At 33.5% G+C, this 18,836-nt stretch overlaps 1 long non-coding RNA gene across 1 annotated transcript in view; it reads right to left on the reverse strand.

The window, feature by feature from the left end:
- Positions 1 to 250: 250 nt before the first annotated feature.
- The window catches only part of LOC131383410 (uncharacterized), a 110,786-nt gene continuing 92,200 nt past the window's right edge, over positions 251 to 18,836 (reverse strand). The window contains exons 4-5 of the long non-coding RNA XR_009213410.1: positions 7,453 to 7,509; positions 251 to 333 (exon numbers count right to left, since the gene is read on the reverse strand). This is a non-coding gene — a long non-coding RNA (uncharacterized LOC131383410). The remainder of the gene's footprint in view (positions 334 to 7,452; positions 7,510 to 18,836) is intronic.

The raw sequence follows: 18,836 nt of genomic DNA on the forward strand, positions 1-18,836 counted from the left end.
TTTTGAAAAGATAATTTTTTTTTTTTTTTTTTTTTTTTTTGAGATGGAGTCTAGCTCTGTCTCCCAGGCTGGAGTGCAGTGGGGTGACCTTGGCTCACTGCAAGCTCCACCTCCCAGCTTCACGCCATTCTCCTGCCTCAGCCTCCCGAGTAGCTGGGACTACAGGTGCCCGCCTCCACGCCAGGCTAATTTTTTGTATTTTTTAGTAGAGATGGGGTTTCACTGTGTTAGCCAGGATGGTCTTTATCTCCTGACCTCATGATCTGCCTGCCTTGGCCTCTCAAAGTGCTGGGATTACACGCGTGAGCCACCACACCCGGCCTGAAAAGAGAACTGTTAATAAATTATACAATTATAGCTATTTTAGACAAAATATTGGGCTGCAAATTTCCTACCCTTGCTACATATACACAGTAATACACTGAAATTAACATTATGATGTTTAAAATACATGTTCAGACATGAATGAAATACACTAGAGTCCCTGGGCATCAGAGAAAAAGAAGTAACTTCAAACTGGTGCACAGAGTGGGAGCTAACAATTTGGGAGCTAATGAGAATAGCAGACAGTATATTGGTCCTATGGGATGAGATTCAGGTTTTAATGTAGGAAAAACTTCTACTGAGCCTTTTGCGTAAAGTGGAAACATCAATGAGATGGCTAGTCATGAAAGTGGGGTTAGATCAACTTCCTCTTTTGACCTGTGATATGGCAAGAAATTTGTGACTGAGAAAAGAAATAGTTGCTTAAAATCTTGTCTATTCTTTAAGAAATTTTAAAATGCTCATGTCTTAATGAAATTCTAAATTATGAAGACTGATCATGAAAGCTGATCCCATAATAGTGAAAACTCTGGAGCCTTGGAAAAGTCAAAAATTTGTTGAATGCTCAATTATAGAGCACACATTGGACTCCACAGGAAAGTAAATGCTTACAGATGGTGAGCTCAGTATCAAAAGTTATAAAACATACACTGAAACAAACCACCACAAGAAAGATTTAGCAGGCGAAAGATTTAGCATGCGAAAGAATAGCACCTATGAGTAAGGAGATAACACAACAATTTGGAAGGTACACAAATGTATTTAAACGAATGAAAAGATAAAAGAATAGAAACCATGAAATAGCAAAAAGAGAATGAATAAAAAAACAAATTTGGATAAAAAATAATGAAAACTTCTTGTTATGAATATATGTTGCCATAAGATGCAATACGCACTGAAAAAAATAAGTAAAGGTTTATAAAGAAGTGTTGAATTTATAAACTTTAGGAGATTTTTACAGAAATGAAAAAAAGAGCCAAAAGAATAACATAGAATGCAGCTGAGAATTTTGTGATAAAATTAATGAAAATAGAGATAAAAGCAATGAAGCAGTTTAAGAAAGAAGGGTAACAGATTTAAAGGGTCTGATAAAATATCATGAACAGAGTGATAGAATAAGATAATATTTGCGAGGATAATGACTGTAAATTTGCAGTTATTAAAGGAAGACCTGAGAACCACAGACAAAAAAATTTAAAAAAAATCAAGATCAAGGAGCATATATGTATCATATATACATTTGGTCCATCTAGAAGTAGAATATTAAGCGCACATTGCATGTATTAAAAAATAAGGAAGTAGCACAATGTAAAAACAGACTTACCATGTGTAATCAGATATTACAGGGGGAAATTAAATGAAATTCTTCATTTAAAAAACTCTGAATATTAACTTTAAAGGATACTAATATTTTCATCTCTTTGCTATGCAAAATTGAGTGTCTGTGGTAAAATGATGTGATTGGTAGAAATTGCTTTAAAATACTGCAGCGAAAAAGGTTGGGTGAAGAATAAACAAAAAAATACTGATAAAAATCTGATGGTTGCTGAGCGTGGATTCAGTTTACTATTTTTTTACTTTGGTATGTGATTGTAGATTTTCATAAATATCTGTCAAAGTAAAATTCTACGAACTTTGATTATACATTTACAGAAATTGTTTGTTGCTGGATTACCAAAAACAAGCTAAAACTAAAACAACAAAGAAATATTGAGGATAGAAAAAAATAGAATAATGTTATTTTGTGCATTTATTATTTGGTAGAAAGGAGATAACAACATTACACTGTGACAAATCAATTAAAATTTCAAAGGGTTTGCTGTAAAAGTAATATAAAGATGGATACATTTCAAAATTGTAGAAGAAAATTAGGTAACTAACAGAATTTGGTAAATTTTATAGAAGAATTGATGAGGAGGAAAATAAAAGGAAAGCATACCAAGTAGAAAACACAAAATAAAATGAGAAAAATTTTCCATTGTATTTATAACTAAAATAAACTGAAACATTAAAATTACCTCTTCAAAGCAGAGATTATGATGGTGATAAAAAAGCTGTGACATAAATTTTAAGTATATATTTATATATAAAGCATGTAATTAAACAGAAAAAATAAAGTAAAAATATGGAATGTATATCAGGAAAACACTAACAAAGAATGTTGCTAATTATAAGATGTACAAATAAAATTATTTTTTCCTTAATGATAAAATGTAGGAAAATTTTACATTTAGGAAAAAAATAATCTGAATCTTTCTGTACGTGAAAACATCTAAACTGAAAAAAATGCCAAAAAAGTATAAAAGTGCAGTATTCTAAATTTACTCTCTCAAAATCTCTAGATAAAACCGTAGTTAAGATACAGAGATTTAACACAATAAACACTTAATGTAATAGACATCCAGAGAATTCTGCAAAAAAATTAAAGAACACATTTTTTAAACCACGCTTGAGACAAAAACAGTCAAACAAAAATCATTGACTATGTGTTAAACCACAAAATGAATATCAAGAAGTACAAAGTATCAATAAATTAGAATCTAAGTTTTCTGAGCACCATGCAATACAATCCATAACAATTACACTATCCAAGACTCCTCAGATGACACAATGAGAGGCAGTGACAAGTAAAAACCCCCAATACCTCTTTAAATTGCAGATTCATTAACAAAAATTATTGCTTTAAGCCACTGAATTCTGGAGTGGTTTGTTATGTTCCATAAATAATCACTAATCAAAACGTTATAATAATGATTAACATTTTGAGAATCGTGCAAGACATTGTTTATGCACTTAAAATTAGAATTCATATTAATTTATTTAACTCTGAGTTACGCTCCATTCAAAACTCAGTTTTGAAAATGAGGAAATTGAGGTGCAGACGGGTTCTGTCACCTGCTCCAGGTCCGAGCTTCCAAGTAGTGGCGCCAGGCAAATGCGCTCCAGAGCCCTTAGTCTCAACCATTACATATCAGAATTAAAGTGTTTTGAATAACATTGAGTTGAAAATGGATTTACCAGGTTCTGACGAAAAGCAGCCTTACATTAAGAATCAGGAATTCCAGTTATGGCTATGTCTTTGCCACTAATTTTCTAGGATATTTTGGAGAGTCATTTAACTTCTTGGTGGTTTATTTTTCTACTCTGTAATATGAAACTATCGCAAAATAATCGTTCTTTTTTATTTTTATGAAGCATTAAACCACTAAAAATATTTCGGATATTATGTTTAACTTTTACAGGAAAAGTCTATCAGACTGATGGATATTTATAAGAAAATGGCTCAAGAAGTACTGATCAAATAATACAAGCTTTAATGCATCACTGCTTTTGTAGAGTCTCTTATTATAGTCAAATAGGGCACATTGAAAATCACTGTGTTCTCCGTTATTACAATTGCTTCAATAATTTATAAAGATGGCATGGAAAGTGACAGGAAATTGATAGTCAGACAAATATGTTTCCCCAAACTACTGTCAAATGAGCTGGCCTCTGGATGTGTCCTGAATGGCGTGACAGTTGAAACAGTCCCTAAAGAAATCAGAGAGCTTTAACAATTTGACGAAATGACTCTGCAGAGCCTGCAACCTTTACAAATTACCCTTTGTTTGAATACTGAAATGAATAATATCATTTCCAAAGAGCATATGGGGATAATGTAGTATATCTTCTACTGCCTCTGGATCAAAGTGTATCTATTGTTGTGGAGTAAATTCTCATTTACTCAGTTCTTGGGGAAATGCTCTCATAAAAAATAAAAGTGCTACTCAGCAAATTTTGTTTCACAAAATGTTAGCCTTGCTACAACTTTTTAAAAACTCGTTATGATTAAACTCATGCAGAAACTGTTCCAAGAAACATATATAGAAAATTTTCCAACATGACGTTTAACTATTGATGAACAGCATATTTAGTTACAGAAATATCTATACTATAAAACCGATTTTAATTCTTTCCCTTTTTTCAGTTGTTAATTGTCTTCCTTTCTTTTCTCGTTTCCTTCTGTTATCCTTTTTTTCTTTATAACTATAATATCTAAATGTTAAAAAATAGTACATGATATGGAAGTACAGACATAAGCCACCAGTCTTCATTGTACACAATAGGGAAAATATGACTACATAAAAGTGGATGTATTTACTTATAGTCCCATAGCAATGATTTTGGGCGAATAGTTTCTTAATATTTTCATTTTTTGATTTCTTCATTTGTAAATATACTGTTATGATATCTACATTACTATCTCATAGGGGAGGTATGATTACCAAGCAAGTTGCTGAATGTGGAAACTTCTAATAGGTTCTAAAATTCTATTCAAATATAGTGCCAGATTTTTTAAAAAATAGTGTTCTAAATCTTAGCAGAAAAGGCAAATAAATACTCTCTATTTTGACAGCCATTCCTGCTCTTAATGCTATGTATATTCTCCATGAATTTGAAATAAAAACTTATTATACTTTTTTGTTGTATATCTAGATGCAGAGTCATTGAGAAATAGTAATTTGTTAAATAACTCTTCCTCTGATGAGGGATGCCATAGTAATCAGTTGTTGGATCAGTAGGGTCTTTTAAGAGGAATATTTATTTTAATAATTGACAATTATCAAGAGTCAATAATTATTGCATGAAGAAATTACTCTTATGTATGAACAATCAAATTATGTTCAGTTTTGTCATAGGAGAGTCTAATAGATTAAAACTAATTATCTCTAATCAAATGATTGAAAGTTTTCTAATAATCATCATGTAAATTTTGAATCTAAATATATCTGGATACCAAGTAACTCTAGTGATTATTTTAAATTTTTAGCTTTATAAACTTTACTTTAAATAGATTATTCTTATAATAGTAAATATTTTTCATTCCCTTACAACTTTGTGGTGCATTCTTTCACAGGTAAAGCGAGTAAGATACTACAGGGTTAGAAGAGACAAGGGAGACTTTGTATGAAATGTTTACTCTTAATTTCTACAATCCAAAGGTTAGAAAAAATAAAAGGAGCAGTAAACAGACTTTAGGACCAGCGCTATTCAGATTTTGTGCCAGAAGTCTTTTCCGAATTTCTGGAAGCCTATACTTGAACTGCTCCTCAGACCAGAGCTTTCCTACTGGTCAGCTACCACCTCAAAGAGTACAATACCTCTGTTTTTAGCACCTTCCTTGGTTCTTGACCCTTTCTCTTTACTTCTGTGCACATTTTGCAGGGAAAAAATATTCTGGTGATATTCAGGACACTCCAGTAACACAATCACAACCTTACTCTGATAAACTCTGATGCATGTATTTGTTTTATGATTTTTATTACCAAACCAAATTTTTCTGCCTCCAGTTAACTAACGTTGCTTCCCCAACATACGTGGGCTCACATGCATGTGCACACACACACACACACACACTGACCATGTACTTATTGAAACATCTGCATCTTAAATTATTTTCTTTTTATATGGTTTACATAATTCATCTTTCAAGCTGTATTTATTACAGCACAACATAATCTCTCAACATACTGCAGAATATACACATATGTTGTGGTTCAATCAGACTGGTGGAAAAAATATTAAAGATAGTTATATTAATAGCCAAAAACTCTCTTGGAAGGCCTAAGAGTTTGCATAGCTTCAGATTGCTTGACTGAAGACAGCCAGGGTCTCTTTGCAGGAGCCAGAAAGATTAGGGTCCAAGGACAAAGGAATATGGGAAATTTATCTTACCAGCCTGTTTACTTATATGGGCTTAAGACTGACCTTTGTCCTACCGCGGATACTTTACTGCCTCCTACTCAGGGGTCCCCGGAAGTTTATTACCCGCGAATAGTGTTTGCTTTAGGCCTCAGAACCTGGCCTTTAGTCTTTACCCTCTAGTGGTGTTTACTCACAACTTTTGTTAATTAGTCTTACTGAATAAATGTGAGTCTCACTAGCTGATCAGGGCCAGGTCTTAACTGTTTACAGGACTCAACAGGGAGCCTGTAAATGGCTAGGACCCTCAGCTGGACTGGCAGAGCAGAGTATCTGTGTGTCAGTGTACTTTATTCATCCACCGCCAAATCAAGGGTCTACAGGAACAGATACCCCGCAGCTAGTGCCCCTGTGAAAGGAGCACTGCCTCACACGTATATCCTAACACACTCTGTGACCTTACCATGGTTTGCTTCTCTTCTCATCTACTTGGCTTAATATATCTATACGTGCACTGTTAAATGTTTGACAACCAACTTTTTAAAATGACCCTGATTTATAATATTTTTAGATTTCTGTCATCTAAATATCCCCACTATGGATTCTTTCAAACTGTCAACATGATGCCATTCACTTAGAAAATTCTTGGAAATTTAATAACGTACTCTCAATAACCAGTATAAGCTGGCTTTCTCATTTTACTAAAAAGTAAAATATTTAGAATGTTTTATATATAAAATACTGGGAGTAAGTTAGCTCAAACCATGCTCAGAATCCTGCCTCCAACACTGGTAAGAATTTGGGAAAGATTCTTAGCCACTTTATACCTTAGAAACCTCATTTACATAATGTGGGTCATAACAAACTTTCTTCAGGGTGCTGTGAAGATAAATTAGATAATCCATGTAAAATCTTCACCACAGTGCTATGGATATCAAAGAAATCAAGAAATAGCTTTTAGCAACATAAGGAATATACTTAGAAGAATGTCTTTGTGCCTCTCAGTTATTATAATCATTATGCTCTTCTGCTATTATTCTATTGAAGCCATATATCTTGGACACATTAGAAACTACAATGCTCTTTTCTGGTTCTGTTCATACATATGGCATTATTGTAAGAGTGTAGATTTTTTTACTTTGGTGATACTACTCATGATTATGTCAAATCTTATCTCTACAGCTTTTCTTTCGATGTTGTTGGATATTATTCTAATACTTAAACCAAACATTTCTATAGAAAGATTGGAGTTATTCCTTATATATAAAAGACAATATACTGTGGTCCTGATTAATTTTAGCTGATATTGAAGGTCATTCTGACTCATCAAGTGTGATATTCATGTTCTTTACAACTTGACGACAGATGATATTCATGTAACTTTTTTGTCATTTTTATAATCTCTATAGACAATTCTTTACTCTCTTGAACAAGCCCTTCACTTACCCATTTGGATGGCAGCACTCTAGTGGGTCCTCCAACTTGAAGGCCTAGAATATTCCTCTAAAAATGAAATATTGTTAAATTATTTACCAGCTTGAATATTCAATGGATTTTATAACTATGCATTTCTTTGTGTTTATGTCAATTGGTACTTAAGTGGACTATATTCCTCATCTGGGATACAGTGATATTTGTTAATGTGTCTAAATTTGTAGTGTGTGTAATCATGAGTTGGGTCAAATGTGGGAGGAAAATTGTGAAGCTATTTTCCAAGTGTAAAAATTACAGATGAAGCAATCCAGCCAATATTCGAGTTCTGAATTTCGCTAGTCACTCCACAAGTGAAATTTAATACACTTCCTATGAGTATGAAAAAATTATCATTAAGACTTACAGATTAACTTTTATCACTTCTCTCTATAAAAATCATGAATTCCTTTTCCTTTCTTTAAAACAAAATCTACTTTAAAAATTTTTTTAGTTATTGATTTGTAATAATCTAGTCCCCTTGTAGTGAATAATCTCTAAGAAATTTATCTTAATTCTATAAAGTGTTGTGCTTCTTCTAATCACTACCTCACACACTATTTACTTCACCTGGATAATTTTCTCAACCCCCCCATACCCATAATTTTTACACCTGGCAAATGTCTCCACAATTTTCTTCCCACATTTTACCCAGCGCCTGATTACACATGCCTAAGGGATATCATCCCACATCTACAAACTCCTTACCTTGCTACCTCCTACTCACTCAAGTGTCAGATCAGAATCACTTAAACTTTCTTTGATGTTTTTGATTGGATTTTGTCATACCTTTCACTTACCCAGTCAATATATTTGTCTCTCTTTTGTACTGTCAGCAGATAGAGGTTGACTGTGACATAGTAGCTTATCAATAAATATTTAACAAATAATTAAGTGAATAAATAGGCTCTTCAACGTGTAATGTTGGTTTCAGCGAGAAGGTCACTTAGTTTTCAAGTATTGCTGTAAATGATGTGATAGTAACACTAAGAGAGGAAAGAAAATCGCCACATTGTTGTCTTACATCATGCAAGAGAGACTAGTGCAGATTGGGACTGTAGCACATGCTGCACGTAAGTCATTAATTTGGAATAGGATGTCACTTCTTTCATTATGAGATTGCCAAATTACAAGATATGTGGGATGAAATATCAGCAAACAAAGGACCTTCATTGGGGGGTTATAACATTAGGGAAAAGATACTCACAGAGTGAGCAAGAGTTTTATGAGTCTGTCAATTGACTGATTGGCAGATATCTGTAAAATGAGCCTTGAGGGATTTGGTACTTGAATTTTAATTAAACCAAAATTATTCATTGTTCAGTTCTAAATCCCTAAAGAGAAATTGAAAATCTTGCAGAGGGACTCCCAACAGTAATTACATGTTCTGCTGAAATTTAATTGACTTGCATTACCCCGATAGACCTGACAAACAAAGAGCTAGGTCATGGCATAGATTTTTAGAGGAATTAGATGAAAGGCAAAAATCTACTAAAAATATAAAACAATGACCAAAACTCTGCATAATTGCTTTAATACAAGAGAGGAAAAAGAAATCCATTCTTTATTGTGAGTCATCTAAATATTTACAGTAAATTAAATATACTGTTTTGCATTCCTTTTTTTCTTCTACTGAACAATGTGATTTTTAATACGAAAATGCCTTTGAAAATTATATTCTGGATGAAAATTTTAGTCAAAGTACCATATTAATCTTCAAAATAGTATCTAAAGTAGCTCTTTTTTTAAAAAAAGTGACAGTGGTTTTGGTTGAATTTCTCTACCAATTTTTCATGTATTTATGAATTTATTAACCCTGATATTAATGGAAGATGACATTGTTGATTAACCATCTGTTAAAATGTTGCTTTGAGTGTTGGTTTTTTTTTTTTTTTCTCATTGTAGTAGTTAACTGAGTGAATTCATTCCCTTTCCTGCTTAAGCTTTTCCTGGACCTCTTACCATTCAGGGCATGCCTAAATCAAAGCTTATTAGTCCCACAGGCATAGAATCTACCCAAGGGTAAAGAATGAAAAATCATAAAATTATGGGCAGCCCCATTATACTGTCTCCACTATCCAGTTCTTTGATGAAGCCTCATGCCTTTCTTTCATGTTTCCTTTTATCATTGGATAATCCTTTTCTGTGTACCTCAGTGTCTGTTGTAAATTTTCATATACTCTTTGCCTTTATGCCAATCTATGTCCTAGAAGAGGCTCTTGTATGAAATATAGGAAATGGAAAAGCAGTTAAAATCATATTTGTTGAAGACAGTTGCAGTCAGATGCGTGCAAGGATAGCAGACAGGTGGTTTTCAGTGGCTTCTAGGTGAGCTTTGGAAATCTGTGCTGGTGATATAGAAGCTGAGGTTGTCAGTGCCAGATCCAGGTACCTGACTCCCCTAGCCTTTTCTTTCAAATATTTCACATGCCTCTAATTCTCCACATTAAAACATCTGACATTTGAGATATATAAAGAAGTGACTCTTTTTTTCTTCATTAAACTCTAATCAAATATCAATTTCTAAATTGTTTTAAGAAGACAATTAAAACCTGAATAGATTATAACCAAGGAGTCAGTTGAACACAGTTATCTAAAAATGATCCTTAAGTGATGTTGCATGCCCTGACAATTTTTCTGATGGGTTTCTTCAGTACAGACAATGCTCGTATAGATTACTGGATTCAGGTCTATGAAATAATGAGAAGATGTTCATTTCTTTTATAAATACAATAAATTCCAATAACAATAGGAAAAATAACACTTTTTAAATGACATGTAAGTATTCTGACTTCTGGCTAAAAACCCAGGGTTATTTTTCAGGCCCAACCACAGGCAATAGCAAAGGCTTCATCAGGCAGGCCTCATGGGGAAAGCTGCCCTCCCCACACCAGGCTTGGGGCATAGCCCACCGATTTCGGTCTCTTCAGGAAAGGGCAGTCAAGGACTCAGGCACCTCTGCATTCCCAGCTTAGGTGCTTCTATCTGGAAGTCTCTTTATGGGGAATTGGGGTTCCATTGAGGCCCTCTCTCAGGTACCTTTGGACTTATCAGAAGAAAGGGAGGTAGCTTGAAGACCCTTTTCTCCACTCTGACTCAGTTCTCAGTACTTTTCAACTCCTAGAACTTCCCCTTCTCCTAGTCCAGGATCTTAGGGCCAAAAAACTGCAGGAGCCTTTTGTTGAGAGCTCCCTCAGCAATGAGATGATTCCCTACAGCTGTGCTGATTCACCTGCCCAACACGCCCTTCGATGTTTCATGAAAAGATTATTTTTTCTTCATTGATCTCCAATATGATGCTTAATAGGAGTGGTGAATGTGAACATCTTTGCCATGTTTCTGGTCCTAGTGAAAATACTGTCTTTCACAGTTATGTTATATTGTTAGCTATACATATTTTGTAGATGCTATTAATCAGGTTATGGAAGATTTGTTTTATTCTGGGTTTTTATAATGAATGGAAGTTGAGTTTTCCCAATTGCTTTTTCTGTATTTATGAAGAGAATCAAATTATGTTTTTGTTTTTGATATTGTTAGTTACCTCGATTGATTTTCATTATTCAAATGTTGATGCAGTCTTGCTTGCATTGGGTAAATCTCGCTTTATGATCTTTCTTGTATACTGTTATATTTAATTCCCCATATATTTTGAGAAATTTTGCATCTGTGCTCGTCAGGGATGTTAGTTTACAGTTTTCTTTCCCTGTAAGGTCTTTACTAGTTTTGATTTCAGGATATGCCACGTATCACAATGTGGGTTGGAAAGCATTCACTCCTTTCCTACTTTCTGAAATTGTTTTTATGGTACAATTGGTATGTTTTCCTTAAATTTTTAATAGTTGGTTAACATATCTTGGCCTGTAGTTTCCACCGCTGGAGTTTAATTTTTTTAACAATGAGTTTAATTTCTCTAGTAGGTATAGTACTATTCTGGTTGTCTCTTCCTTTTTGAGTAAATTTTGGCAATTTGTATCTTTCAAGGAATACATCAATTTCATCTCAGTTACAATTTTTTGGCATAATGTTGTTTATAATGTACACTTCTTACCCTTTTACATATCTCAGCTATGTGGTGGTATACTGATAGGATTTTTAACTTGACAATTTGTGTCTTCTGTTTCTCAGTTTGTTATCACTCTGGCTATACATTTATCAATATTATTGGTTGTATCAAAAAGATATTTCTTTTAAAATATTTCTTTTGTCTTTCGGTTTCAAATTTTTAAATTGTCTCTGTTTTTATTTATTTTTTATTTGGATTTACTTTGCTTTTCCACTTTAAGTCAAATTTTAGATCATTGATATAAAACCTTTCATCTTCTCCAATATAAGCATTTGATGCTATATGTTTCTCTCCAAAAACACTGCTTTAACTGCATCCTACACATTTTGATATGTTGCCATGGCTGACTGGACATTGAGTGATACAATTCTGTTTTCATTTCACTCAATTAAAAATACTTTTAAGCTTTTCCTCCTCATAGATCCATAAATTTATGTAGAAATATCTTAGTAAGGTCTGTTGTTTAGTTTCCAAATATTTGTAGATTTTTCAGATACTTTTTATGACTGATTTCAGGGATAATAATGTGATTAGAGACTATAAGTTGTATATTTTCAATATTTTCAACATCTGAGGTTTGTTTTATGTACTAGAAAATAATTTTTGGTGATTAATATTTTATGTCACTTGAAAAATATGAATATTTTTATCTTATTGGGTGAAGTGTTCTATAAATGTCAATTCAGACAAACTGACATTTGATAGTGATGTTCTGGTCTTCATGACCTAATGATATCCTGTCTATTTGTGTTTTGATTACTGTAAGAAAAATGTTAAGTTTTCCCAGCATTATTATAAATTTGTACATATCTTCTTTCAGTTACTTTTGCTTTACGTATGTTGAGTCTCGGTTGTAGAGTACATACATATTAAGGATTAGTATGTCTTTATGGTGTATCAACCTCTATGGTTATGTAATATTCTATTTTTCCATGGAAATATTTCTTGTCTGAACTGTCCTGTTCCTAACATCAATAATGTCTTCCAGCTACTTTGATTAGTGTTTTATGATAGTTGTATTCCATCCTTATTTTAAACTATGTTTATTTTCTATTTTTAACCTATTTCGTAAGGAAAGGGTAACTTCTGTCATTGAACATATAGTCACATGGTGTTTTCTAATATAATTGTTATCAATAATTGATGTATAATTTTAAGATAAATTTATATAAAAGTATATAAGTAGGCACAATTTACTCTGCAGTATATCTGTGATGGTCCCTTGCGTTCATGTGGCTTGTTTCTCCTTTTCATTCTGATATTGTTTTTCTTCCTGCCTTTTCTTTTTTGCCTATACTTCTTATTTCCTTCTACTATTATGTGTGATGTATTAAATTGATTACTATTGAATTATATGGTCAAAATTATAAGCAGGTTTTATTACCTGAATGTTTTATCAGAACTCTTTTGTCTTCACTGTTTTTAAAGGTAAATAAATATGTCAATTTTACTATTTTGCACATTTGTGACTGAAAATTTAAAACATAGCACATCAGAATTTTCTTTTATTGCAATTCAAATTTTTGAAAATCAGAAAATATAATTAATTATTATGCTCTTGTCAAACTACCCAATGTTTTATTTATATTATTTCCACACAGGTTACTTTCCTTCATTTTTGTTTTGTTTTGTTTTGTTTTGTTTTTGTTTCTGTTTGTGTTTTTGAGGAGTCTCGTTCTGTCACCCAGGCTAGAGTGCAGTGGTGAGATCTCAGCTCACTGTAACCTCTGCCTCCCGGGTTTAAGTTATTTTCACACCTCAGTTTCCTGAGTAGCTGGGACTACAGGCACATGACACCACGCCTGGCTAATTCTTTCATTTTTAGTAGAGACGGGGTTTCACCATGTTGGCCAGGCTGCTCTCCCACTCCTGGCCTCAAGTGATCCACCCACCCCTCCCAAAGTGCTGGGATTACAGGCACGAACCACCACGCCTGGTCTGTTTTCTTGTTTTTTTGAGACAGGTCTCACTCTGTCGCCCAGGCTGGACTGAAGTGGTGTGATCACAGCTCACTGCAACCTCAACCTCCCGGGCCCAAACGATCCTGCCTCAGCATCCCAAGTAGCTGGGACTACAGGAACATGCCACCATGCCTAGCTGATATTTTTTGTAATTCTTTTTAGTAGAGACAAGGTCTCACTATTTGCCCAGGCTGGTCTTGAACTCCTGAGCTCAAAAAATTCTCCCAACTTGGTCTCCCAAAGTGCTGCAATTAAAGGCCTGATCCACCATGCCCAGCCTGCTTCAAATTCTTGGTGTCGGGCCCGCCTTCTAAAGCACATGGGAATACATGAGACCTATTTGTACTCCTTTGGGTCAAATCAAAAAGTTGAGCTAAAGCGTATTGAAGTTAGTAAAATGCATTCAAACTACACAGATCCCATATAAGTTACCGGTATTAAGAAGGAAAAGATGCTATAAGAAAAAGACATCACTCATCATAGGTTGTTAAAATTATGAGTATACAGCCTCTCCTATCATAAAGCTGCTTTCTCGATCTGCTGAATAAAATTACCAGCAAGAAAGAAATGTACAAGAATAGGATTTATGGTTAAATTGACTTGCCGTAATTCCCTATTCTAGGATTCTCAAAAGGATCTCATGGTGATAAAGACAGAAACTTCAGCCACATTTAAATGGTCTACTTCTTCATTCATTCTTAACACCCTTAAGCTCAGTGTGTGTTAGTTTTCTTTCAAATCAAGAAGATCTCTTGAGTAACAGATATCTCAGGTACCATCCTTTGTTTCCCTACAGATAACAATGTCATTACTCCTGTCCTCTTGTAAAGCAAGTGATCTCTGACGTTCTGAAATATCTTTTCTCTTCCCTCCTGTTGTTTGGGTAAACTTTCTGGTAGAGGGGTATGGGATTTGGTACCAGAGTTGAGAGTCAAGTTGAGAAGGTTCTTTATTTACGTTTCAAAGCAGAAGTTATGAGAGGTCTAAACTGTCCTGGGAATTTTTTTCAGTGAGCATTTGTGAAGACTCTGGGATCCAGGTTGGGTTAAACATTTGTGATGGCTCCATCAATGGTCTAGTCACAACTCTAAGCTCCTGAATCTTTGGGCCTCATTGGAAAGTAATGCTGAACTCTCAAATTTACAAGGTAGCCTGGAAAGAACTCTATAGTCCAGAAAGAGGCTGAAAACCCAAACACCAACCTATTTTCACTCTAAAGATCTTATGCAAACAATTTTTAAAAGCTCACATTATGAAGACCCAGATGTTGAGCAATATTCTCAATATTTTCCCAGCCTTAGTTTCCTCAACTGTGAAACAGGGATAATAAAACCCAGCTATACTACCAAGTTGCTGTGAAGATTGAGCTAATATTGGCAGATAAATGGATGGTGCCTGACTCATACGAGTGCTTTAGAAATATTTGTTTTGATTGTTATTCATGAATAATGTTATACTATATGTACAATTAAAGAAAGCAAAACTTTAAAAATGCAGCTTAAAATTTTGAGGGTATTGTTTTGTTTTGAATTCAAAGGACATGCCATTTCTTAGATTTGGCTACCGCTATTGTACTGATTCAGCAGTAGAAACTCTGATTCAGTCAACAATTCAAAGACAAATCGCTTAATGTTCTTAAGTATCAAATTGGTGATAAATCATACAACATTAAACACATGTATATAAGATATTTGATATATTTCTATAAAATATATCTATAAAACATTGAAACATCTATCTTCATTCTTAAACAGAATTTTTTATGTGTCCACAATAGACAATACAAAGTCTATAATAAATGATACAAAACAACAGTCAATTTATTTTGTTATATGGAAGATTAGGATTACATTTATTTCACCTGAGTATATATTATAATTGTGCTCAATTTATTTATTGATATTAATCACATTAAATACCAATGGGTCTCACAGACAAAACACCTGTATTATCTATAATAGAAGACCTGAAAAATCTTGTGATATTTGAACTGAAAAGTGATTAAAAACTGAGAACCAGAAAATGTATGCTAGCCTTTCAAGTTCACACAACTTTATCAATACTGAACTCTCAAATCTCTGTATTTCCACACAATTGCAATTTTCTTAATTATAGCTACTTGCTTTTATGATGAATTTGGCCAACCAATTATTTTCTCATATTTTGTTCAGGTACATATAAATAATAATTTTTAATGTCTAATCCCTTTAATAAAATTATATCAATTTGGGATACATTTATATAAATTCAAAGAATGAAGAGAACTGAAATCTAATCTTTCTAAAAAAGTAAAACAAAAAAAAGAAAGCTAGACATGTGACCAGAGTTATGAATAGACATGTATTAAATACATTATCATATGATACTGAGTCCACTGCAGCACACACTGTTCCTGGAGGCAACACGAATGCTGTGGCAACACTATAGCTAGCTACCCTGGTCTCAAATTGAACATAGTCTTTACAGGAGAAAACCAAAATGTAAATAAATATATGTTATTCTGCCTAATACTTACAATAGAAGTGTGACCTCGGTTTAAATTGAGCAAGATGGTGGGAGCAAATGGTTCACTTTACCAGAGACCCACAAGAATATTTTGTTTCATGATTACAGAGAACATCTCACTTTCAACTTCATTATTGTTAGAATTAAAGCAATGTTTTATAAAAATATTCCTAATAGGCATATGCTAGAGGAAAGAGTTTTACAGAAATATTCTGAAAATTTAGTGATTACTAAATATCCATGAGCTACACAACATTTCCCAGTTGCCCTTGTAGTTAGTCAAGAGTCACATAGCTACAGTAGTTGGAGAGGATTGATGCCCCAATGTGGCTTGTCAGCTCTTTGTCATTTCTGTAATCCCAGAGGACACAGATTGAACGTGCAGTACAAAATATGAAGAAAACCTATATGTTTAATCATTTTATGTTGATAAGAACTACCCTGTAGAGCCCCAAAAGTTTCATGGGACTTTAGGTAATCAAGGAACTAAGTTTTGATGTGCTAAGCCATTGAGCTTTGGTGAGATGTTATCACAGCAAAAAAATAAAAATAAAAATTGTCTAATCTGACTAATGCGGAGATTGTAGAGTTCACATTCTTTTTTTCTAAAGTGTGCCTGTATTACTGACAGCTATAATGCAATTCCTTTTGCCATATTTATGAATGATTATAAATTCTTTTTTCCTTAGTGTGCAATAAGAAAAGGCTTTGTGAAATAGTACAAGGCTGATGTGACTATCAAAGGAACATTATTTCAGCCTTTAAAAGTTTAGTACTCTAAAGAATAGAAAATGCAGTGCATTGCGTATGTTTTGCTCCTTCTATCCCACCAAACAAATGATGACATGCCTCTTGGCTGCAATCTTATATACTTACTGGAGACTATTTTCAGCATTCCAAAATTATCATTGCAAAACAGTCTGAAGAAATGTCTCTTTTGTTATTTATTTGAATTAACCAAACAGATATCCTATGTCATCAATCCTAAAAACACCTTTTTCACATTTTAACATATGTAAAATTGAGACGCATGTAACAATCAGTAGGTCTTATAATTATACTCTTTCTTGGTGATACATAAAATCATGTTGTGCCTTAAAAACCAATGATGTTATATATTAAGTTAAAACATCGGGCTGGGCAGGGTGGCTCATGCCTATAATCCCAGCACTTTGGAGGCTGAGTCAGGAGGATTTCTTGAGCCCAGGAGTTTAAAATCTGGGCAACAAAGCAAGACCTTATCTCTACAAAAACTAAAAAAAAAATGTAGCCAGGCACAGTGGTATGTGCTTGTACTCTTGGCTACTTGGGAGGCTGGGGTGGGAGCATCCCTTGAGCCTAGACGTTTAGGTTACAGTGAGCTATGATCGTGCCACTGCACTCCAGCCTGGGTGACAGAATAAGACCCTGTCTCAAAAAATTATGCAATATTGCTTATACATAAGGCTATTAATTTTTTTAATTTTTAAAAATTGAGAATTAACATAATAATTAAGTTGAAGATGTTTTGTTGTAAACAGTCAAACAGCACATGAAAGAGTAATTTAATTCCCTAGGGATTCCTACATAATTAATAAAAAGCAACACCAAAGAAAGGTAACAAGACCTGGAGATGATTCAAAGTTTCATATTAACCAATTAAGAAAGCCCAGTCATGATCCCCGCTTCTCTAACATCATTTACCTGGTGGCTACATTTTCCTCAAAAAAATCCCAATGTGCTTCAGTGGGCTGTTTTCCTATTTGATTTATGCACAGATTAAAAAGATCACCTTGTATTCTCTGTGCCTGCATATCTGTTATTTAAAGTATTCTTTTATCATTTATATAGTAGATAACTATATATCTGTTAGTCCTTTTATTTTAAACATTAAATTAGCAAAACCATTGTTTCTGAAAAAAAATAGCAAAAAGAGTGAACATGGTTACTGTTATATAAAATTGAAATAAATAAAGAGGAGTTGAAAATAAATCATACTAAAGCAAAGAAAGCAAGCAAGCCTTTTTTCTTTTTTTGCTCTAATACCAAGGCTAAACATGTCAAACTAAACTAATGGTTTTTATATCAGTTCATTAGAATCTATATTCTGAACAAATCTGCTCTGCTTTTACTGTGTGAACAATTTTAGATAGCAAGGATGTTTATTGAAAATAAACACATTGATCTTATTTCTACATTAAATTGCTTCATTTCAGATGTAGTTTTATCATGTAACTCTTTGAATATCACAAAAGTATGCTAACCAAATCCATGGATTGTCATATTTTTCAGAGACAATTGTATATATCCCAGGATAGATGAAACAATATTTTAATCTCAATTTACTGTCATCACAACCAAAATGATAATTGTACTAAAGCTTATAAAACTTACTTTAATTTCCCTATCTATCTCCTTTTTACATAAAGAAAAATAAATGTAACAGTTATTATCTCATCCCCCATACATTATCCAGCTGAGAAAGATATTATAGCATAAGGAAGGAACACTGTACTGAGCTTCAGGATGCTAGCTGGCTTCTGATGCTAGCTCAATCCCTGTACTAGATGTGGATGTCGACCAAAGAGCATATTCATTTTACAAATCAGAAGGTGGTTTCAGAAGCTAGTAGCATTTTCAAACTATATATAAGTTGTAAAATGGCTTACACCTAGATGCTAGTCAAATGTTAATGAACTTCTGTGCCAAGAACTACACATGAGAAAGGATAGAAATGAATGGGTTAGGATTGTGAAAAAATATAGCAGCTAGTGTGTGAACCTGCATTAAACTACATCAGGAAACATCCTGTCGGAATGACCTTTATTCATCATGTATAGGAGGTTACAGAA

This window comes from Hylobates moloch, unplaced genomic scaffold, assembly GCF_009828535.3.
Source record: "Hylobates moloch isolate HMO894 unplaced genomic scaffold, HMol_V3 SCAFFOLD_4, whole genome shotgun sequence".
Lineage (NCBI taxonomy): Eukaryota > Metazoa > Chordata > Mammalia > Primates > Hylobatidae > Hylobates > Hylobates moloch.